The sequence below is a fragment of the Equus asinus genome, chromosome 20 (assembly GCF_041296235.1).
Source record: "Equus asinus isolate D_3611 breed Donkey chromosome 20, EquAss-T2T_v2, whole genome shotgun sequence".
In the NCBI taxonomy this organism is placed as follows: Eukaryota; Metazoa; Chordata; class Mammalia; order Perissodactyla; family Equidae; genus Equus; species Equus asinus.
In genome coordinates this window covers 68,570,138-68,595,761 of record NC_091809.1, presented here as the reverse complement: position 1 = coordinate 68,595,761, position 25,624 = coordinate 68,570,138, and positions in this window count along the sequence as shown.

Sequence of the window (25,624 nt, the reverse complement as noted above, 5' to 3'; positions counted from 1 at the left end):
ACGTTCGCCCATCATCCATTATGAAGTAAGTGTTTATGGAAAAACCTTTAGAGATCTCCATTGTAGATTGTGAAGGCAGAATTGAAAACTCTCCAGCCATATGAAAAATTCACCAGCCTTGAGACCTGACGCAGAAGCATAGCCCTCTTAACCTATTTCTGAATGATATGTGACATTTGGTCTGAGTCTTACGGATCAAACATGCCCCCAGGAAGGACTAGCCTGGTTAAAACACACAAGATGTTATAGCTATGTGTTCAACTTTAATACCTTTACAGAGATGAATAAATCAGTCTACATTTCTGCCAATTGCAATTTCTGGGTGGCTTTTCACCTTTAATTTTAGAAAAAGTCATGTTGGGAAAAACTGTGATTTTATACTTTTCGGTGTAAATTTATTCTTCACTCTTAATTTTTATACTCACCAATAATTGTTGTAAGCCTTTTGGCAGGGGGAGGGATTGGCAAGAAACTAACAAAACCAGCCAATTTAAAGGGAAAGGAGAACCTAGGAAAAACAAAGCATAATTTTATCCTTGACTTATAGTTCACATCTGAATGAATTACCTCAACCCAAGTCCTCCTCCCACCCACCCCACCGAGTGGGAGATGGCTCCACGTACGTACATCTTTTTGTGGCAAATGCACTGTGAGTCGTTGCCTATAGAGACACTGCAGGATCAATACTGCAGGGCACCCCAGTGTACTATATTATTGTTAACATCTTGCTGGCTAGAATTCAGATTTCCATTTAATTGTGTTCTTATTTAAAATGTCTGCTGCACCTGCAGGTGCCTCGATCAGTATTAGTTATTTGCCTGGTGTCATGTACATTTATGAACAATGAAAACTTTAGAAAAAAATGTCAGCAGAGATGCATAGATCATAAATCACAAGATGATAACATCTCACATAAAAAGAAAGTCTCTGAGAAAACGGCCTCGGTGATGTAAATGTTGAATTTACCAGGAACGCCATATCCCTACCGAGGCTGGACAATAGGCCATTTCTTAAATGGCAAAAGGGATGAGCTCTCTTCTTTATCTGAATCCACTTTTCCTTTTATTTCATTCCTGGGAAAGAGAAATGCCAGAGGAGAAGCTTAAAACAGATTAGACTGTGAGTACTGTATATAGGCTATTACATCATAACTGTCTTTGAAAACTCTCACACAGCTGACCTGTTTATATTACAAGACAGGGTCAATTTCCATTCTAGCGACTCTTTTGATGTTTGTGAATACTAATTCTCTCCCCAGAATGCTGGCTTTAGAATAACACCAATTGAACCAGTCAGCCTTCTCTGATGCAATCTTTCTGCATCTAGATAGGATTCTATACATAGATTTCATTGAGCCACGCAGCTTGGCATGATCAAAAGCTTTGCTGGAGCCGTCAGTAAATGATGTTTCAAAGAATAGAGTCACGTTGTTGCCTACAGTTTCTACTCTAGTCACTGAGGCTGTCTGTATGAGTGTGTATGTGTGTGTATGTATGTAACACAAAGCCACAGTTTTGCTTCTGTCGGAACACAGAGTGATTACACATCAAAATGAAACAACAGGGTATTTTCACAGCAAATGTCTGAGAAAACAAGAAAGGGCTCTACAGTCACTGAGAGTACTAAAGAAACCGTTGTGGCTTTGGTGTGATCAAGACATGGGTTTAACTTCCATTTCCACAATTTGCTTGACCTAGGCCTCTGATGCCTTATTTCTAAAATGCGGATGACATCAAACTCAAAAGGTTATAAGGCAGAATAAATTTACATACAACAAAACAACAATAATAATAGGGGTTAACACTTATTGGGAAATTATTAGGTACCAGGCACTCAATACTTCATGTACATCATCTCAAATCAATCTTCACAATAGTCTCATGAAGTAGGCAGCATAATTATTCCATTGTATATATAAAGAATCTGAGACTTGGAAATAAGATTTGTAGAGATGAGTAAAAGGTCTTTAATATATACCAATTCCCCTGAAGACAAATTGAATGAGCAAGTCATGGTTTTCTGCCTAAACAGATCCAAGCCAGTGCATATTTTTAATAGAAAGACTGTTCCAATCAACATTTTGTCTTTAAATATTAGCAGTAAAAGAGACCTTCAATTGTGTGTGGTCCAACACCTCATCCCTTAAAGCAGGACTTCAGACATCAGCATCCCTTGTCACCATCCTGATGACCATTTTTAGCACCAAGGAGCCCAGCCCCACAAACCAGTCCATGTTTGGACAGTGCTCCTTGTTACAAAGGGTTTTAACCTCCTTTCCTTGATACTCCACTCATTGGGCCTGTAGAGCTAAACATCTACTCTTCAAATATTGAAAAATAGCTTTCTTAGTTCCTCTCAGCCTACATTGGACTGCGCATCCCCAGCTCCTCAACTGTTTCTCTTACGATGGTGTCTTCACAATCCTAAAATTTGCTATGGTTTATCAACATCCCCCTGAAAACAGGACAGTCAAATTCTAGTTTCAATAAAATCTACGTTATTTATGTACCTTAATTTTAAATTAAATTAGTTTGTAAGAGGAGGTAGTTTGCAGATTTATAAAGGAAAGTTATCAATTCTCCTTGTCTGTCATAATCTATGTAGAAAATCAGATTCACAGATTCTTCCCTCCATAACTCAGCCTTTTATCGAAGAGTTCACTGTTACATCTTACACTTGCACTAGAAAGGCCTTGCTATTCAGAGGGAGTCAAATTATGAATTATTTAAATTTTATTTAAATACCCTTCCAGAGTTTAATCTTCTTCAGCCAGCTGGGCACCAAATGCTTGATAGCTTCACTTTTGTACTGGCAGGTGAATCAGACACAGAGTCTTCCAATGGAAATACTGACTCTAAAAGCTTAATTACTGAAATCATAATTTGCTCCCTTTATGGCAGGAAGGAGACCTGAATCAAAGACACTTCTTCTTGCAAAGTAAGAAAATCTTTTTTCATTGCAATGGTCCCAGGGTTCAAATAGATTAAAATTTTATAGTATTTTTTTCTTCCACTTTGAGATAAGAGATGAAGGTTTGAGCTCCCTTGTTATCTGGCCACCCTATTTTGGACACCTCTGTGTGTCCATTCGTCATCTGTGAAATGGGTATAATATTTATGTAACCAAGTGTGGTCTGAGGATTAAATAAAATGCTGTATATGAGAGCACAAACGTTCTAGTATATTTGCCACTGAAAAGGAGAAGGGGACATGAGGTGGGAGAAAGAGGTGGCAAGACGAAGAGGAAAAAATTAATACTCAGGATGGGGAAAGGCAGTCCTTTTCTTTGGGAAAAGTCGTGAAGTTAATTTCTTACTTAACAATAAATTCCATTTGCATAGTTGTTTTGCTTTCTCCTACAGCTCCCATTGAACCTCAAACAGTCCTGTAATGCATGTAGGCCAAGAGCCATTGTTACCACACTTGACACATGAAGAAAGAGATTGAGGGAGGTTAGAACCAAACCTCCAATCGATCTCTCAACCCAATGAGACAAAGCCAGACTAAGAAGGTTTTCTGACCCCAGAAAGAGTCAATGTTGCAGAGTAGTAAAAGCAAGACCTCTACAGGACTGGTCTGCCACATACAAGCTGTGTGTCCTGAGGTAAGTTACTTGCTAACCCTGTTTAATTTCCATAAAATTACTATCTTTTCCAGTCAGAATACTCCAGAGAAACACAACCAACAGGATAACAGGGTGTGTGTGTGTGTGTGCGCACACGTGCTTTGAGAGGGAGAGAGAGACATTTATTTTAATGAATTGGCTCACACAACTGTGGAGGCCCACAAGTCCTAAATCCACAGGGCAGGTCAGCAGGCTGGAAACTCAGGCAGAATCTCTGTTACACTCTGGAGGCCAAATTCCTTCATCTCCAGAAAACCTCAGTTTTGTTCTTAAAGTGTTCAACTGATTGGATGAGTTCCACTCACATTGTTTAGAGTAATCTCTTACTTAAAGTCAACCAATTGTAGATGTTAATGACATCTACAAAATATCTTTGCAGCAACATCTAAGCTAGTATTTGACCAAACAACTGGGCGCCATATCCTGGCCAAGCCGACATGTAAAATTGACTATCATGCTACCTCTCAGAGTTTTGGCAAGCTTTAAACAAAAAACTATGCATCCAGTCTGCAGTGGTGAGTTCTAGAGATCAGCACAGGGCAATGGGGGACTCAAGGGGGTACTTACCTCAGGCTTGGGGTATCAAGACAGAATTCCCCAAAGAAGACACGCTTCAACAGGTCCACTCACCTCTCCTCAATATCCAGTCAGGAATGGGTCCAGGTATTTGAGGCCTGAAGCTTCTCCAATTTGGATGTCCTTCTTTAACAAAAAATTATTAAAAATTAGATATAAAAGCGAATATTTATTTACAATGAGAAAAAAATTACAATCATTGCAAATTTAAAGCAATTGAGAAATTACACACAGTTTGGTCAACATGGAAGCATACCTTCATTGTTATCTTCTATTTACTTATTAAAGAATAGAGAAAAATCAAATTAAAAGTTAATGAAATATGAAAGGAAAGCAAACAAGATAAGCACAAAAACCATTTTGATATGGAGAGGAAGATTATAAAAATAATTTTTTTCAGCTCCTACCCAAGGCAATAATTTACTAAGCAGAAGAGATGAATTTTGATTAGAAATAATAGACTTCTGGGATGCTGGATAATACAATTAATAAAGAGGAGTGAATTATATGAAAACATTGGCAAAGATTTTAATTTCTTGCTGATCTGATACTTAAATAATAAAGCTATCACATCATTTTTCCAGATTTTGTGATGCTTGAGCTCTTTATCAGCCTGTAACCATTTGTGTTTAAAACTGTACATACTGCATCCTTGAGAATCCTCCTGACAGGTGAGGGCTTCGCTTTGGACCAGGTGTCGGTGAGAACTGAATCCTCTGCTTACAATTTCTTATGTCTCATGTTTAGAAGAGTTCTTCACGGACCAGCCTGTGGCGCCCTATATATTAGCCCCTGCTTCCCTTCCCTGACCCGTGCACCTCAAGTGGTGAGTGCTGGGTACACAGCATGTGTCCTTATCAACTTCTGGTTCTGAACTTTTGTTTCATGACACCGGTTGAGTCAGCACCGTGGGCAGCAAGAGTATTCCTGGAAACTGTGCCCACATCGGGGTGACTAACAATAACTTTACTTTAGAGAGAATTAACTGTGAACCACCCACATAGGACCCACTCAAGTCAAACCCAAAGTATCGTCAACTCAACCTTCTCTTAGCCAGATATCAAAAATGTCGTGGCCCCTCCGACATGACAGATGGAGATCAACAATGGAGGGGAAACTAAAACAGAAAGACACAGGTTGCAAATGCTTTTAGTTAAAATATGGTATTTTGCAAATTCTATAAAATATGTATAATGTATAAATTTATGCAAATATTATATATTTTTATTCATACATATTACATATACCACATATTTATATATATTTATATATATATAAACCCAGGTGATTGCAGCCAGGACATTGAAAAGACCTCTTGTAAAAGTGAAGAGCTCTGAAGCTTAAGCTTCATTAGTTTAATGTAAATTGGCCTCTGCTTGGTGCAAAAATGTTTTGTTTTTCCCAGAGGGAGAGGAATGGCTCTGAAAAAGTGTATGGCATCTCCGTGTGACGTGTTAGCTGGCATCTTAGTCTCCGGTTCTTCTTCTACACGTGGACTTCCCATCTCAGCCAGGCTCTGAGTCTCATAAAGTCGGGGACTGTTATTGCTTACTTTGTACCCCTTTCAGCTAGATGAGTTTGAGCAATGAGTAGGCTCTCAATAAATATTTTATTCATTAACAAGATGACTAGGGTTAAAAATGTTAAACAAAATGAAAGGAGGAGGAACACGTTTAAAACAACTGTAATGACAGCCTTCTAATGAAAGAACATGGGGCTCCACAGGTGTTCTGGATTTTATAGCTGGAAACAAATTACTCCAAAAGTTAGCAGCGTAAAACAACGATAATCATTTATTTTCCCTCATGGCTTCTATAGGCTGGGAATCTGGTGCAGCTCAGCCACATGTTTCTCTTCTGTCAGGAGGCTGTGGTCCGATGGTGGCTGGGGCTGGGGTCATCTCAAAGGCATCTTCAGTCTTGTGTGTGGGGCCTGGGCTGGAAGACTCCAACGGCTGCAGCATCAGGCATCTCTCTGTCTCTGTCTCTCTCCTTGTGGTGTCTCCGCATAATCTCTCCAGCAGGCAGCTTCTAGGGAGCTGGACTTCTCAATTTTAGCTCAGGCTCTCAAGGTGCAGTTCCCGAGAGGGAGAGCCGGGGGGAGGTTATTTTGTCTTTTATGACCAAGTCTTGGAAAACAAGCAGCATCAACTCCACTGTATTCTATTAGCTGAGGCAGTTACAAAGTTCCCCCCAGATTTAAGGAGTGGGAACACAGACTCCACCTCCTTATGGAGGAGTACCAATGTCACATTGTATGTAGATCATCTAAGATAAGCTACATTTTGGTCTGTGCTACAGGAGATAGAGGTTTCTAGATTTATGAGCATTTTTTTAAATCATAGAAGTTTTTTATACTCTTACTAATAGCTACTAGTTACTGTTCTTTTTGTGCCAGAATCTAGATGCCCCTGCTAAGGAAATAAGGCATTGCACATGAACGCTTGCAAAGGGTTTGCCTTCAGGGTACACACTGGTAGATGATGTTGTGTCTCAGAATATCTGACACGTGATTTCTGTTGTGGTTTTAGAAGTGTCTTATAGAGTTACATGCAGAAGCCCCATCTCCCCGTTGCTGCCACTATTCAATACAGAGAGGACAAAAACTAATAACTAATATTGGCACAGCCCAGCTATGGACTGTGTACACTGTATGTTTGTGTCTCCCCCAAACTCATTTCTTGAAATCCAATCCTCAATGTGACAGTATTAGGAGGTGGGGCCTTTGGGAGGTGATTAGCTCATGAGGGTAGAGGCCTCACGAATGGGATTAGTGCCCATTTAGAGAGGCCCAAGAGCTCCCTTGCCTCTTCTGCCATGTGAGCACATAGCAAGAAGACAGTCATGTAGGAGCCAGGAAATGGGCCCTTACCGAACACTGAATCTACTGGAGCATTGATCTTGGACTTCTCAGCCTCCAGAACTTCAGTTTGAGAAATCAGTTGTGTTGTTTGATAAGCCACCCAGACTAATGCCATTCTGTCATGGCTTCCCAAACTAAGACAAAACCTACACCCTATTTCACCCTCTGAGGAGACATCAGGCACATCTTAAAGACCTCCAACAGATTCCTGGACCCCTGGCTGCTTTGTTCTCGCTTGGTACTGCTATACCAAAAACACCTGTGCAGATCGTGAAGGTTCTGCCTCCAGAAACTGATTAGCCTCATTCCTATAGTTGCTAACTCCTCCCACCACTTCTACTTCTAGACTCCAATAAACTTCCATGCAACAGGATATGGGATCTGACTTTCTGAGCAGCTGCCAAAGTTAATTCCCCTGTGGGACAAATTATGATCAATTGCAGACAGGATACAGTAGGAAGACAGCAGATAAATTCCCTCTCCCTTCCTCCCACTGATGGCAAATCTGAAGCACAGTATTCTTTGTCTGGTGATATCCTGACAGGCCAAACTGGTGCACCTGCCAAGTGACTGGCTGTGTCTCTGTAGATCATTCCACAGTGGCTGGCATAGTACTGCATCCCGTTACAAAATTTCCCTTTCTGACCTGCTATACTTCTGTTCTCACTCTCAATGCCCTGGGATGGCATCTCCCAAATAAAGCACCTGCAATTAATCCTTTACTCAGGCTCTGTATTTTAGAGAACCTAGCCTAAGACCAAAACCATTGATAATATCATCATTGTCTTCATTTTAAATATGAGGAAACTAAGATTCATAGAGTTTTCTAGTATCTCACAGCTTAGTGAAAAATTTAGCATTTGAAATAAGGATTTTCTTCTCAGCTACAAAGCATATATTTTTTTCCTTCTCCACCATGCTACTGAATAAGTATAGGACCTAGGAAAGCTGGAAAACAGGATTGAGGTCCTGACTGCTCGGTGGATTAAATAAACACTAGAAGTTAAGTAATACAATAATAATATTAAAAAGTGTTAAATAATAATAATAGCTAACACATCTTGAGTCCTGACTATGTGCCAGGCTATGCTCAAAGTAATTTATATGTAATTTCCTTAATTATGTGAATTTCCTTGTGATTTACATAGTATCTTCATCACTACTTTATAGATGAGGAATCTTTATGGAGGAGGCATAGAAGGTTTACCACCAAAGGTTCCACAGGTACTAAGTGGTGGAGTCTTTGCATGCCTCAGTTTCCTTGTCTGATAAATGTAGACATAACTCCTGTCATGCCTACCTCCCAGCACTCTCATAAAGATTATAAGTGACATGAAAATGCTTGGAAAAGTGCAAATGTGGAACGTCTTTAATATTAGATCTGTCCTTTTGATAAATGGAGTAGAAGACAGATCAATCCACATGCAGCATCAGAAAGTAGGTCCTAAAGTGGCAGTCTCAGCCAGTGACAGACACTACCGATTAGAGCCACATCGCCACGTAGGCATCAGCCAGGGGTCCACACTCCCGGTGAGGGAAGGCCCACAGCTCTCCCCTTCTGTCTTCAGCTCTCATCCACACACGTGGACAGCAGAACTCATGAGCCTTCTGTTCCTTCTCTGAGTTCAGCATACCCATTTCCTGCCAATTTCTACTTGTTCTAAAGATTACATTATATATATAAAGGCCGCTTAGAAGGAATCACAAATCACCCTCAATCCCACCACCCCAGGAGCTTAGCTATATTCACTGTTCTGATTGCCTTTTCAGTCTTTGTCCTTTATGCATGAACATTTTTTACATAATCTTTAATATGATACAGGAAAAAACATTTTATTTTATTTTATATCATAGGATAAATTTTTAAACATATTTATAAAGAATCACTGTTACCCAGATTGAGCAGTTACTAGAAGAGGATTCCATCATTAAATATAGTCAGTTTTCACCAGGAACCTGGCAAGAGACAAGATCAAGGCAATGGGCAATCCTTTACCAACCCCTTTCCTAACTCCCCTTTATCTGACTTCACTATTATCCCATTTTCCCAGCCCTGCAAGTTCATCACTGCATAATCAACCTCATCCTAATTTCTATGAAGGCAAGGACCGCATCTGTCTGATTCATCCACGTTTTAATAAATCAACCAAAAGTGTTTGACACTCAAAGGATCCTTTCCCCATACCTCGGAAACTGCTCAAAATCCCATTACACTCCATTCTACATGAAATTTCCCTATCGGCTGCATCATCCAAGAGCACACAGTATAATGCTCAATACACATTAGAAATAAACATTGTGGACTGATTATATTTGAAAAGAAATTAATGTTGAAACTATTGCTTCATTGTAGCTCCAAGCCCATGATCTGGCTTTGGTGGCAGTCACTATAGCTTCCTTTTAAAAATTGAAAATATAGCATTCAAATAATGCATAAATTGTTAAACTCTCTGAGGGCAAAGACTGTTTCTTTGCTCTAAAGTCTACTTTATCCAAGATTTGTATCACTCCTGGTTTTTTTATTTATTTATTTATTTTTTTTTTAGGAAGATTAGCCCTGAGCTAACTACTGCCAGTCCTCTTCTTTTTGCTGAGGAAGCCTGGCCCTGAGCTAACATCCATGCCCATCTTCCTCTACTTTATGTGTGGGACGCCTACCGCAGCATGGCGTGCCAAGCAGCGCCATGTCCGCACCCGGGATCCGAACTGGCGAACCCCCCGGCCTCCGAGAAGCACAACATGCGAACTTAACCACTGTGCCACCAGGCCAGCCTTTGCTTTACTTTTTTTAATCAATGTTTGCATGGTATAACTTTCTCCATTTTTTCACTTTCAATCAATCTCTGTTATGGTATTTGAAGTGAATTCCGTGTAGACATCATATCATTGGATTATGTTTTTTTATCCATTCTGGCAATTTTTGTCTTTTAATTAATTTTAGAGCATTTATGGTCATTATCAATATGGTAGAGTTTGTCTGCCATTTTTGTCTTTGTATGTTTGTTTTCTCTTTGTTTCCTCTGTTCCTCACTCCTGTTTCCTTTTTTTACTTTCTATGGGTTATTTGGACATTGTTTTTTTATTCCAACTTGATTTATTTTTAGTTTTTTTGAGTATATAACTTTGTTAGTTTTCTTAGTGGTTGTTCTTGGTATTACAACATACGTAAATAATTTATTATGGTCTACTGGTATCGTTTTACCACTTCAAGTGAAGTATAGAAATCTATTTCCTTATAGGTCTCTTTTCATTTCCCACTTTTTCATATAATCGTCTTAAGTATTTCCTCTAAATACATTGAGAACCACAGCAGATGTTTATAATTTTTGCTTTAATCATCAAATATTACTTAAGAAACTCTCATGAGAAGCACATAATCTATTATATTTTCTATTTTTACCCATTCAATGTTTTCTTTTTCTTTCTGAAGTTCCAAGCCTTCTGCTATCATTTTCCTTCTGTTTAGAGAACTTCCTTTAACCATTCTTCAAAAGAGGTTTTCTAGCAACAAATCTCTTTGTTTTCCTTCATCTAAAAATGTCTTTCTTTCCCCTTCATTCTTGAAGGATATTGCCACTGACTATAGAACTCACGTTTGACAGTTCTTTTCTTTCAGTGCTTGAGACTGTTGCACCACTTCCTTCCGGCCTCCATGCTTCCAGAGGAGAAATCTACTGTCATTCTACCTAGCGTTCCCCTGTAAGTAATGCATCGTTTCTCTCTGGCTATTTTCCACTTTTTTTCCTTCTCTTTAGTTTCAGAAGTTTAACTATGAGGTGCCACTCCATGGATTTCTTTGGGTTTTTCCTGTTTGGGGTTTGCTCACCTTGAATCTGCAGGTTTTTGTCTTTTGCCAAACTTGGGACGTTTTCAGCCATTCATTTCTTTAAATACTTCTTTAGTAGCTCTCCTTCCTTTCCTTCTGGAACTCCAATGATATGAACGTTAGCAGTTTTGCTATTGTCCTAAAGGTCCCTGAGACTGTTCATCTTTTGTTCAGTCTATTTTCTCTCTTATATTCAGATTAGGTAAATTCTATTGGTCTGTCTTCAAGTCCACTGATTCTATCCTCTGTCCTCTGTATTCTACTTTTTTACTCCATCCACTGAGTTTGTTTTTTGAGTTTTTTATTTCAGTTATTGTATATTTTAGTTCTTTAATTTCACTTAGTTCTTATTTATAACTTTTATTTCTTTGCTGAGATTTTCTATTTTTTAACTCCATTTTAAGATCACTGTTGAAGCACTTTTGTGAAGCCTGCTTTAAAACCTATTCAGGTAATTTTGACTTCTGAGTCATCTCACTGTTGGTTTCTGTTGATTATCTTTTCTCATTCATGTCATGATTTTTCTGGTTCTTGCTATAAGTGATTTTTCTATTATATCCTGGACATATTAGATATTACACTAGGAGACTCTGGATCCTATTTATTTATTTTTATTTTTAATAGTTGGTCCCTCTACCAAGGTGTAGCATGAGGGCCAGATGCAGCCCATGAACCCTATCCTGGAAAGGAGAGGCACTGACTCACACTGCCCCATTAGAGATGGGTGGGGCAGTCGTTCATCTCCCCACTTTGCTCTGCTAACTCCTTTCCTTAAAAATGAGGCATCGGTGGTCACACTGCCTCAGTGTCTCCAGTAGGGATAAAGATTAGGTCCTGACTCTAAACTCTACTGTCACCAAATAGAGGATGACTCATAACACTTTGTTGCTGCAGAGTGGGGATAGGGGCTTAGCTCCACAATGGGTCCCACTGACAAGGGGTAGAGGGCAGGGGAGAATGAAGTGCTTACTACCCCCAACTTCAGCACCTCCTTCAGTCTCATTGATGCCAAGCAGGGGTGGAGGCTCAGCTCACTGATGGACCCCAGCAACACTAACCTTGTGGGAGAATCAGAGTACTTCCTTGTTCTGCTGGTAGGGGGTGGGGTGTGAAAGACCAGCTGCCCAGTTAGCCCGCCAATACCATCTGGTGGGGGAGTTGGAGTGCTGCCACCTGCTTCTGCCAAGCAGGGAACAGAAAAGTAGGTCCCTGCTCTGCCCAGCTGACATCAGCCAGTGGTGGATTGGTGCACAATGTCTACTTCCACAGGGCAGGGCCTAAGGAGTAGAATGAAAGAGCAAATCCTTGCTGGCCAGCTGAAACTATGGGGAAGAGGTGGTATGGTTTTTCTCTTGGTGTTTAATTGGAGTAAGGTCGATATGGCCAAAAAGGTTTTCTGTTATTAGATCACTCTTTTCCTAGACCTTTGGTTAAGGGGAACGGGCCTTTCTTGGAGGTTTTTGTCTGTGTCTGTTGGTGGTTCTGGTATGGATGCTTCTGCAGTACCCTGATGGGGATAAATCAGAGTCAATAAGGAAACCCAGGAACTTATCACTATGGTGTTCCTCAGGTCTCGGTGTCCCTGGGCAGCCCACCTTCATCTCCATCTTTCAGTCATTCTGGTCTTGGTTGTTGTGCTATGACCAGGGCGTTTTAGTTGTAAGAGGAAGGACCTGGGAGGAATGGAGCTATTCCATCTTGATAGAGCCCCAGAGACTATTCCTTGTTCTGCAGGTTTTCTTTTGTGTTATGAAAGTGCCTGGCACACAGTAGACACTTTAATAAATATTTAGCCTATGAATGAAGAAGTTACTAATGGAAAAATGAATATAGTAGAGTCTCTCCTGCAGTAGTTAGGATCTGGGTTCTCTCGGTCCTAAGATTCTAGATCTGCCACTTATCAACTTGGGCAAGGTCTTAAACTCTTTAAGATTTATTATCTGTAAAATGGATATTCTAATCATTCCTCTTGAAAGTAATTGGTCTTCCCCAATCCTGATGTTTCTTTCCATGTCAAAGGGACTCCATTAACATGTCAATCCTGGCCTCTCTGCCCAACTTCTTTCACGCTGCCCCAGGCAAGTGGGATGACTGACTTGATTGGTGAGCTTGGAAGGAGAAACTGAACATATATACTGAACTTCTGAATTGTTCCATCTTACCCACACAGGCACCAGCAGCATTGGACAGGAGGACATCTCCCATGGAAGATGTATGTCTCCTCTGGGCATCTCACTTCCCAGGACAGAGAAGGGTGGGTTCTGCATGCCTGGTGTCACTAAAATTGCTGTAAACTCCTGTCTCTCCTAATTCCCTGTAAGCTTTTTGAAAACTAGCAAAGAAAAATTCAATAAATACTTCTTGAGCACTGACCAAGGCCCAGACATCGTGTTGTTAAACAAAGACGGATGACTTAAGGTGTCTGCCCTCATGTAGCAAATTTTCTATTTGGGGAATCAAAAATATAAACAGTAATAGGCAAACAACTTCTTAAGTGCTGTAACAGAAATATGAAAAATATGTTGACTTGAAACAGAAGTGTGGAGCACAGTCAATTTTAACAAACGTTATCTAGTTGAACATAACAGCCCCCAAAAAACTTAATCATAGTAAAACCACAATAGTATAGACTAACGTTTCTTGGGCACTTATCATGATAAAGTGCTGAGTGCTTCACATGCATTTTCTACTTAATTATCACAATAACCCTTCAAAGCACACACTTTCTTACCCTCATTTTATGGTAGTTCTAACTAAAGTATAAAGGGGTGACTAGATTTTTTAGGATCACACGGGTAGTTAACAATGCATCCACCTATCCCAAAGCCTAAAATCCCAACCACTAAGCTACACGGCCCACTCTGCAAATGAAGAAATTCATGCTTAATTTTATTTATTTTTGCATCCCCAGCTCTTTATAGTGAATACTGAGCAGTTAATAGCTACTATGGGATAAAATAAAGGTAGAAGGAAAGAAGGGAAGTGGGGGAGGAAAGGAAGTTCTTTGACTTGGAAAAAACCATCAGCCAGAAAAGCAGAATGATATATTTAAGTGGCTTGTGGTAGTGATAGGACTGTTGTCACCAGGAAGCAGTCACTGAAGGGCAATATATTTGTAAATATTTAGAGTTCTGATTTATCTTGAAGAGGACAGGCTGAATACACAGCTGGATTCACTCCTGGATATTTGTTTGGTCTATAAATAAGAGCAATGTGGTGACAGTCTAGAGGCTGCGCAGAGAAACTACTCCTGGGTTACTTATTTCCCTCCCAAACATCCTAGGCTTCTAAGACCAGGTCGACATCACAACACAAGGGCTTTCCATTCAAGCTGACCTTAGCCAGAGAGTCAGGGCAAAACAGACAGCTGTCAAAGGAGTGACCGAAGAGCTGGAAAGTAGAAACAATGGTCAATGTTTGATTATCATTTTAAAAAGTACATTAGGGAGCCGGCCCGGTGACGCAGTGGTTAAGTGCGCACATTCTGCTTCCACGGCCCGGGGTTCACTGGTTCGGAACCCAGGTGCAGACATGGCACCACCTGGCAAGCCATGCTGTGGTAGGCGTCCCACATATAAAGTAGAGGAAGATGGATATGGATGTTAGCTCAGGGCCAGTCTTCCTTAGAAAAAAGAGGAGGATTGGCAGCAGATGTTAGCTCAGGGCTAATCTTGCTCAAAAAAATAAATAAATAAATATAAATTAATTAATTAAAAAGTATGCTAACTCTATAGAGTAATATTTTCTATTTCTTGAAGATCATTATGAATTTGAATTGTTAACATTAATTAAAATTAACTATGTCTCAAAGATGTAATAATACTTTCGTTATTTTTCATGGCCTTTCTTCTACTATACACTATATTAGGTTATTCTGATATGTGTCCATATGATGTTCTGAATATACACACTTTATGGGCAAAGGCTCTGGAGTTTTTTTAACTTTGTTTGTTTCCTCACCCCTACTTGCTTGCATAATGAGGATATAAAATTACACATAAAAGCTCTTAGTAAATGACTGAGGAATTGATAAGTAATCCTTAAATCTTCAATCTTTCCTCATGCTACCAAATCTAGAGTATTCAGAGGTTGAGTGTTTTAGTAAGAAGAGAAAATAGGATTGAATCTGTTGTCCGCCTCCTGCCTTCTCCTCCCACCTCAATCCATCCTATCTTCTCCATCTACTTCCCATTCATCTCCTTAAAAGCAGGAGATGGAACTGCCTATTTGCTAAAGCTGTGCTTTCCAGTATAGTAGCCTCTAGTTACAAATGGCTATTTACATTTCAACTAGTTAACATTAAATTAAACATTCAATACCTCTTCCTCACTTGCCACATTTCAAGTGCCTAATAGCCACATGTGGTCAGCGGCTACTATATCGGATAGCACAGACTTCCTTCCTCTCAGAATGTGCTCTTGGACAGTGCTGCTTGAAAGACCTCCTTCTGCCCCCACCTCTTAAGGCAGCAACTTTATCAAGTCTGATTCCAGCCTCCCTGAGCATACATCTATGTTTCAAAATGCACGAGCACGACTGCTGCAATTTTTCAGAATACTCTGGAGGCAGGCACAGAGCTGGTGGGGAATGTCTGGGGGACTATTGGTGAAGGAGTGGACTAATGAAGGTATCTGGAGTAGGACTGTGCTCCACGTGAGAATCAGCTCCTAGGACCTATGCTATTTGAGCAATTACATGCCCAGGGTTAGATGATTTGCATTCTGATGGGGTTATGGGGTCAGGTCAAAGAGCAGTGCATCTCTCCATTCTTCTCCGAGGATGCGAGGGATTGTGTGTGAATCATTTATATACTCTTCATAAATATTCATGGAAGATAGTATATATGCATAGATGTATGTGCATATTTACTCTCTGTTTGTGGTTAAAATTCATCTACATTAGATTTAAAAGACTTAATATTTACCATACTGGAACAACTGTTACACGACTAGAAATCACTTTGAAGGCAGGAAAGCAAGTAGGATGCCTTTGCAGAGGCAGAGCAGCCAGGGATGGGTAGCTTGTGAGCAATAGGCCTTTTCCTCAGTCATTTTTTTTTCATCCTGCCATTACTGGTGTAGAGACTCATTGCTGTGACTTTGTGAGTCTGGCTCTCTACTCCATCAAGGGGTCTCTCTGATTGTCAGGCTGCTGCCTCCCACCCACTTCCATTGTGGGAATGAGCCATATCACTTCTTTTTATCCACCCGTTTAAATACCAGTGTAACGAAAAGAAATCCTTATTGAAATAGGTTGATTTTCAACATGTTTTTACCTGTTTGAAATAGAAATCTTGCTTCATTATCATTATCTTACTGAATGTATACTGCATGCTAGACTCACTATATCCATTAGCTTATTTGATCATGACAGTAGCCCACAAGGGCAGTGCCAGTAACATACCCATTTTAGAGATGAAAGTATTGAAGCTAAGATAAGATCTTCCCCAAGATCACAAGCAGGTAGTTTCAAGACTGATTCAACGTAAGCACATCATTCCAAAGAAGCTGGGAAAGTGAATGAATCAGGATGGAAAGAAGAGAATCTGATGTTGTATATCTTAGAGATTTATGTTTGCAACAGAACTGCCACTGTCTAGGGACACTCGCCTAATGTGGAAAGGCCATCCGTGCCCTAAACTTGACACTCACTCAGTAATGCACAGTCTTCCTGTGTTATTTCCCTGTGGACATGTTCGTTTTCCAACCACAGTCTTCATTCTCAGCTCTAAAACTGGAACTGTGCGCAGTAGCAGAGCAAGACACTAGGTTTTTAGATTGGTGAATTCCCTGTGCACATCCCTTAATTTCCTCAGCTTTCATTTTCATGCTCCTGGAAAGAGGCACTGACAGATACCCAGACAGAGCAACCAAGCCCAGGACCGTCTCTGGTTTCAGATAAGATTATTCACAAAGACAAGAGCCTGGAACGTTTAACAAATGCAAGTGTAAGCAGCCAGTTCAGCCTACCAGGGGCAGGGAAAATAGATTGCAGTGTCAACTTAATCAATGGTTCATCGCTGTACTTTTTCAGTGTTTGAACCTTATTAGGATTGAGGCTGCATTGCTTGGCTAAAAATCAATCTGGAATTTTTCAAACAACCTCAAACTGCAGAAATACAATTGCAAATAATTTGATGACTTTTCTAAGAGTCTTGGAAAACTCCATGCAGAGTTAAGTGGGGCTAGTACATGAATGTGCCTCTGGCTGGGGCTCAAGGGTAGGAAAAGACAATGAGGAAGCCAACAGAGTGCATGGTGAAGTTCCAAATCCAGGGCAAATTGACTGACCTCTTGTCTGAGGTCGGTTTTGAAGATGCAGGAACTGAACACAGTGGTATGAGGGTTAGGCTCTCTCAGTACAGAAACTGACTTCAGGCTAAGGTTGGAATAACGGAGCCTATACAAGAATCATTGAGTTTCTCTTTGGGACCTGACCTAGCATTTAGAAATGGCTTCAGGAATGATATGGATTACCAGGACAAAGGGAAATGTGAGAAGCGACACTGTCAGATGAGCTGACCTAAAGAAGGGGTGAAACAGAGTCTTAGAGAACCTAAGCAGGCAAAAGCATATAAAGACCTATGAGTCCAGCCTCAGCTTGTGGCTGAATATATGATAGGATAATGCTCAATGCAGACATTAGGAAAAGAGTTTCTAAAGTGTTAAGACATAGGGAATCCCAAGATGGCTAATGGGCTAATGGTTATAAAAAAAATGAAATTCTTGCATTGTAATCAAGAATATAGACATTCAAATCAGTGAGATCTGAGTTAAATCCTGGTTCCACCACTTAGTATAGGAGGTGGTGTGAGATATTCAACGTCCTTGAGTCTCAACTTCACAACTGTTACAATGCTAACACTTCCTACCTCTCAGCCTTATTGAGAAGACAAAATGAAATCATTAAGTGTCTAGCGCCATGATTGGCATGTATTGTGTGGTCTCAAGTGGTAGAAGTTGATGTTATTATTGTGAGAAAGAGGGAAAAAAAGGATTTTTGACTAGATCATTGTTATGGGTTGAATTGTATCCCCTCAAAAATATATGTTGATGTCCTAAACCCTGATATCTCCAAATGTCACCAATTTTGGAAATAGAGTCTTTGCAGATGTAATCAAGTTAACCTGAGGTCCTTAGGGTGGGCCCTAACCCAATATAACTGGAGACCTTAGAAGAGCAGAAATACAAAGACAGACATGCACAGAAGGAAGATGATATAGAGACATACAGGAAGAGGATGACCATGTGAAGCTGCAGGCAGAGATTGGAGTTATGAAGTCCCTGGGAATGCCATAAACTGAAAGAGGCAAAGAAGAAGTGTCCCACTGAGGCTTTGAAGAGAGTATCATCCAGATACCACTTTGATTTCAAACTTCCGGCCTCTAGGATTGTGAGGGAATAAATTTCTGTTATTTTAAACCACCTAGTTTATGGTACTTTGTTACATCAGAAACAAGAAACTAATACAGTTGTGATTCTTACCCAAAGAGAGTCTCTCTGTTTAGCTGGCATTTTATTAACTGTCAGTCTTAACTAACTAGAGATGCTTTGGTTCACTAGGAAAGTTCATAAAAATCCAGAAAAATGAGAAACTTTTGAATTTCTAATTTGTGAAAGACTTTGTGATTTTCAATATAGTTATTAAAAATATTGTATAGTATATTGTATTAGTCAACTCAGGCTGCCAAAACAAAATGCCATAGATTGGGTGGCTTAAACAATAGAAATTTATTTTCTCACAGTTCTGGAGGCTAGAAGTCTGAGATCAGGGTGCCAGGATGGTCAGGTTCAGGTGAAGACTCTCTACCTGGCTTGCAGATGGCCACTTTCTTGCTGTGTCCTCACATGGCCTTTCTTCCATGCCACGTGAGAGAGAGAGAGAGAGCAAGCTCTCTGGTGTCTCTTCTTGTGAAGGCAATAATCCCATCAGACCAGGGCCCCGTCTTCATGACCTCATCTAACCCTAATTACCTCCCAAAGGCCCCATCTACAAATACCATCACATCAGGGTTTAGGGCTTCAGCATATGAACTGGAGGGAGAACACAAACGTTTAGTCCATATCATGTGTGTTAAACTAGCAAGTATATATTATTCACTTTCTCCTTCAAATATATCAGGAGATTAGGTTAACACAGCTCGAATAAATTTTTAGGGAGAGAGGACAGGATATGCCCAGTGATTAACAAGACATAGTCTCTGCCCTCAAGCGTCTTAGAGACGAGTGGAAGACATAGATTGTTACCAGGACGTTCCAATATAATATGGTAGGTGCAGTGCTGGAGGTGATCCTAGGTGGGGCAACAGAAGAGATTTAGGGAAAACTTCCTGCAGGAGACCCCTGAGTTAAAGGAAGGGACTGTGTCTCATTCCTTTTCATCCATGAAAGATTGTGGCACATTTCAACAGATATAGTCGGTGTTTAATAAGTACTTCTGAATGAATGAATGAGTGAAGCATATTGCCATTAGCCAGAGCACCCAAATTCCTTACCATGTTCAAAGATGCTCTGTGTTAGTGTTTCATTATAAAACTCTAAAATGTAAGTTGAGGTATTGCATAGGAAAAAGCATTGAACTAGGAATATGAAGAATAAGTTTCAGAGCTAACTGCCTTTAACTAGCCTGGGGACCTTGGATAAGAGACTGAGAAAGAATATATCTAAGAGCAAAGGGGTTCATCCAGCCACTGCCAGCTCTTAAACTATGATTCTGGGATTCCCTCCTTGGATTTCATCTAAGGAACCTTATTAACAACATCTGGAGTGCTAAAAGAAACTCATTACTCTGTGTAAGGTGGTAACCTCTGAAAAGGGGCCCAATAATCCAAATAATAGCCATGGAATAAACATGGATTCTATTCATTCACTCAAAAGTATTTATTCAACTACCACTAAGTGTCAAGCTACAAACAAGGTCATGATATCTTCATATATAGCTAAAGATATACGTGTGTATATATATATATATATATATATATATAAAAATAAAATTTTTGAACACTGAAATCTATTCCTCCTGAGTAACTTTTTTAAAGTCTCTTTAAACTTTTCAACCTGAGTGTTCTGTTGCCATAATCTCATGCTAGCAATGCTCTGTGGAAAGGAATTCCCTCTAATGCTTTTAGTGCTTGGCTCTCATATCTAAACCATGTGGTTATTGTAGTTGACAAAAGCCGAAAATAGCTTTATAAAACGCACCCTTTTATTTCCCTTAGAATTTTGAAAGTCTTAATAAAGTTTGTACTTCACTTCCAGCTTTTTTGGGAAGTAAGTATGTTTTATAATTCTTTCTGAATTCAAGTCCATCCCTGTATCATTCCAGGTTCCCTTCCCAGCCTTTCCTACATCCTAAAGAGATAATGAAGTTTAAATTTATAGAGGAAATGTCAGCCCAAATCTTGCCTCCTAGCTGCCTTAGCCTTAGTTTTCAAAGAATCGTAGAATGTTAGCAATAAAATGACCATAGGGCTGATGTACTCCAACTCCTTCATTTTGCAGACAAAGAAGCAAGCCAAGAGGATTGAAGGTCATTTGACTAACTACTAGTGGTTGAGGCTATCCCCCAAGTCCCCTGACTTTAAGTTCACAATCTCTCCACCAAACCATGCAGCCCAGTTGACCTATTTCTTTTTTGTCCTTCATATATCACATACCTTCACTGACAGATGTGGGCCTCTGAGATCTCTGTCACGCATCCAACCGATACTTGTCTGTTTAGATCAGGGGCCAGAAAACTTTTTCTGTAAAGGGCTAGATAGCAAATACTTTAGGTTTTGAGATCCATATGGTCTCTGTGGCAATTACTCAACTCTTCCTGTAGTGCAAAAGCAGCTAAAGACAATATGTAAACAAATAAGAGTACCTGTGTTCCAATAAAACTTTATTTACAAAAACAGGCAATGGGCTGTAGTTTACCAAATCCTGATCTAGATCTTTCTTCACTACTTCTTATCCTAGAAGCACTACTTGCTCTGATTGTCAGGGTTGAGAATGAAAGATACCATCTTTTTTCCCTTATTGTAACAATAAGATGCTATGAATTTTATATATTCATTCAACAGAAACCAATTGAATACCTCCTTCATGGAAAAAGAACAAGGAGTAAAATAAGCTGCGATAACAATAATAGGGTATGATATCTATTGAGCATGTACCAGTTACCAGGCAAAGTACTTTTATATGTATGCTTCTCATGATCCTTACGAAATGCCATTTTACAGCTAAGGAAAGTAAGGCCCAGCAAGAGTAGGAAACTCATCCAAGAGCACACAGCCAGAAAGTTCTAGAAGTGGGATTTGAATCCCATGGCTCTTATCACTGTCACCTACTGACTTCTTGAGAACATGGGGCATCTGTTCTCTTGTTATAAAGGAAGCATGGCTCTAACCCTGCATCCATATTGACTCCAGCACCAGGGATCCATCCATCTATTCCTCCTCTGCTCTCTTCTTTAGCAGTAATTTGTCTTCACATAGATGGCTGTGAATGATGTGAGTTATTGAATAAAAAGAACAGGGCATTGCAGTATGATATTAGTCTAGATTTCCAAAGAAGGTTAAAAGCCAAACTGTAGACTTTTTCAAAAATATATATCAATCAGTCTTTCAATATGTGTGATTTTCCTACTCACTCTGACTCGTGTCAGGCATTGCTGCTCATACAAGCAACATTTTGGGACCCTGAGTTGAGGGCTGACTCTTCAGCTACTTAGCTGAGAGAACTTAGGCCAACACCTCACACTGTGGTCCTTATATTCTCCTTTATTAAAAGGGGAGAATTTTGTTCAATGCTCACCAAGGCCCCTCCTGGCTCAGATGCTCTAGTTAATGAATCTACAAGGAAGGTGAAGTGCCACAGGAGCAGCCCTCCTGAGGTTTGAAAGTTCTTTAAAGAACTGCCTCTGCTCCATAAGGTTCATGTGAAGAATGCTTCTAGGGATCAAAATTTAACCCAAAGTACTGACTTTGATGCAAAGATGTGCAACTGCATTTTTGTGACCACACATATGTGCAGTGTTTGCCCCATACTATAATATAATGATTAAGAGCCCAGGCTTGGGTGTCAGACGAACCTGGTATCCTATCTTGATTTTACTACTTGTTAATTGCATGGCCCCCTGCAAAGGGAGGGTTAAAGTGGGCTGGAAAACAGGTCTTCTCTAGCTAAGATATAAGAAAGGAGAGAAATATAGGTGAGGAAATTGGGACCATCCCTTGGAGAAGGTGCCTGGAGGAAGTCCGAGCAGGCAGCTAGGACATAGGATCCAGAAAAGTATGTTGTGTTGAGAGCTTGATCCAGGAAGAAGTACAGGGGCCAGTTCCAGGGGAGGTGAAATGGGAGATCCAAATAGACAAGCAAGCAGTTAGCATCAGTGAGATCTAGAGCATGAAGTAAGACACCAACTGCTGAAATAGAATTCAGGGCCAGGACTATAGATCCTAGCAGGGCTCATCTAAACTGTGACAAGTCTCAGTCTTTTTTTTTTTTTTAAAGATTGGCACCTGAGCTAACATCTCTTGCCAATCTTCTTCTTTTTTATTCTTTCTCCCCAAAGTCCCCCAATGCATAGATGTATATTCTAGTTGTAGATCCTTCTAGTTGTGAAATGTGGGACACCGCCTCAGCATGGCTGGATCAGTGGTGCCAGGTCCGTGAACCAGTGAAACCCTGGGCTGCCGAAGTGGAGAGCATGAACTTAACCCCTCGGCCATGGGGCTGGCCCCACAAGTCTCAGTCTGTAAGGAACTTTAGTGCCAGGCAGGATAGCAAAGCAGGAACTCAAGTGTGGGCAGTAAGACTTGGATATAGCGATTTGAAGTGGTCTGAGTGGAAAAATACCAGGTTGAAAGTAGGAAGCCCTCAAAATATGAAATGTGATGACATGCTTTGCCATCTTCTTAACTAGCCCTCCTTAAACCATCCTGGAATTAAACCAGGATTGTTCTCAGAAACTAGTGAGGAAATGAACTTAGAGGTGGGTGTCAAGAGGCCTCAATTTTGGAGTTTGTAGAAGTGAAAAGACAGAACTTAGACAATCTATGATTACCATATCATGCTTTATTCCTTTCCCTTATCTTTTAGCCATTGTGTTCTACAAAGAACCATGACTGCAAAAGAAGTAAGGCATGAAAGCTATAGGGTGTGTTAGGTAGCGTTCCCTAAAAATTGATTTAAGCCGTTTACTCAGGACGCATTCTCAGAAGGGAGTGAGTGAAGTCGGATAAAGCAAAAGGGGAAATTTCAAATGGCCTCATCTAGAGCCTAGCTTCATTTGGATGTTACAGGGAAGCTCTGCAGAACCAGAACAAATTGCACCACAAAGTCAGTGCCACCTTGAGGCAAGTGGGCTGGGCTTTTATATGACGATGCCAGTGAGTCTTGTACTCCAAAAGAGGTGAGGAGGGATAGGCTCCAAGGTGAGGTGCTCCTTTATGGTCTAAGGCAATTCTCCAAAGAAGCGGACCACTGTGAACTATTCCCAGCCAACACTCTCAGCAGGTGGGTTATGGGTGCACTGGTTGATTAAAAATGTCTGGGCAAGGCACCAACAGCATACACTGCAGTCTCCCCACTGCACCACTTAGATCCTTTTGTTTCTTATATGAAGTTCACTCCTTCCAGGTGTTAGCTTCTCAGAATTCTCATCAGTCTCAATTTCTCGAACCTACAGGAGTATGGTTAATTGGAGTGAACCACATCCTCTTCTGCTGATGCTGCTGTTGCTGAGGCATAACTGATCCTCATCATCTCTATCTTCTAATCCCATGTTAGATTTCCCTCCCTTTGGGCAAGCCCTTCTACAAGTCTGGGTGGCTTGTCTGATGAGTTGCCACAAAGTCTTATCCCCAGGGGATCTGAAAGCCTGGTTACTATGCTCTCATTAGACCACAGTTGCTCCATTTGTCAACTTAAAATTACTAATGGGCATGAAAATACCAAGAGATGTCTAAGCGGATTATCTCTATGTTAAACATATTCCTCTTTGCCTTCACTATGTATTAGCAATCCTACCACTTCATGATGATCAGGGTTAAATACTTCCACCACTGTGGTAACCCCTTTCTTTGGCTGATCGTCAGCTAGCTTGAGGATCCCAAAGTAACAGACAACAGCCATAGGCTTAGATTAGGAGTACTCTACTGTGTCTCCTGGTAGAAGCACCTCCCTCTAGAACCTAAGATCTCTAAACCCACAAAGCCTAAATTTGCAGAAAAAGTTTGTAAAAATTTCATAAATGAGTTACAGGGAGTCAAAACGAGTGGTGCCATTTCTACTTCCACTCCTTGGTTCTGAGACCCATGCATTCTACCCGTTGCTTAAAGGTTTAAGGTGTATACTGGTAACATTCTATCTTTTCATGGTGTCTTCTCAAAACATGTGCTTCAGCTGTAGCAGCAAAAGTTTATTTTCATTGTTCTATTCAGTGGTAAGCTTCTAGATAGTATGGTATGAGGTAGGACCAGCGGATGTCATCAGCCATGAGCTCACAACCCCATCTCCTTTGCGCCAAACCACTTCTCTCTCCACATGAAGTGGGTGACAGGGTTCAATGCCCAAAGCTCTGCCAGTTGTCCCTGTGGAACAATGGGACTATTGTTGCATGTATAGGCAATATAAAGCAGGTGGAAGTTTTGTCTGACTTTTTCAGTAACATTTTAGGGCTTTCAGGGATTTTTTTCTCTCTCCTTCTCCCTCTCCTTTTTGCTCTCTCTCATTTCTTTCAATTGTAGTAAATTGGAAAGATTTCCATGTACCACTGTCTTTTAGGGGTATTCCCGGATGAGGCTGGAGTGCAGTAGCGGTGCATGTATGTCTTGTACCCATATACAAAGCCAGCCCATTTGTGAACAAAACTCACTCCTTTTCTTCCTTTATCAGCTGGTCATGTGGTACACCCACCATGAGGGCCTAGATGTGAACTGAGGAGAAGGCAACAGTACAAGAAGTGACATTTGGGTCTGGGTCTCCTGTTCTGTAGTTTACAGGCATATCTCATTTTATTGTGCTTCGCTTCATTGTGATTCACAGATAATTGCATTATAAGACACTCCACCAGCAAAAAGATTACAACTCACTGAAGGCTCAAATGATGGTTAGCATTTTTTAGCATTAAAGTATTTTTTAATTAAAGTATGTACATTGATTTATTTAGACATAATGCTATTGCACACTTAATAGACTAAAAATAACTTTTATATGCACTAGGAAACAGAAAATTTGTGTGACTTGCTTTATTGCGATATACCCTTTGTTGCAGTGGTCTAGAACTGAGCCCACAGTATCTTCAAAGTATGCCTGTAATTGATCCCCCTGGGCCTTCTCAAGACTGATTCTGGATGTCTCACTCCTATTTAATGATGAATCGTTGCTGGGCTTTCTCATCCTTATGTCTCAGTAGGTTTGACAGGATATATCACTTGATCTCCAGTTTTGGCCACATAGTCACTTGATAACCCATAGTCAGAGGATCAGGGCCCCAAAGCATGTCAGGAGAATTTTAGTGTGGTGTATAGTGCTCTGCTGAAGATGGCAAGACATTGTTCCAGAACCGCAATATTCTGCTCTATGATACTCCTATTTGGTCTTGACAGAGACCCCACATGTCTTTCTCAACTCTATCCCCAACCAAAGCTAGAAGCCTTCTGCATAACCTAATAAATGGGTTGTAACAGCGTTCCCATGTGTGGAGCATGCTGGCTCCTAAGTGCAAGGAGTGCTATCAAGTTCTGTACTT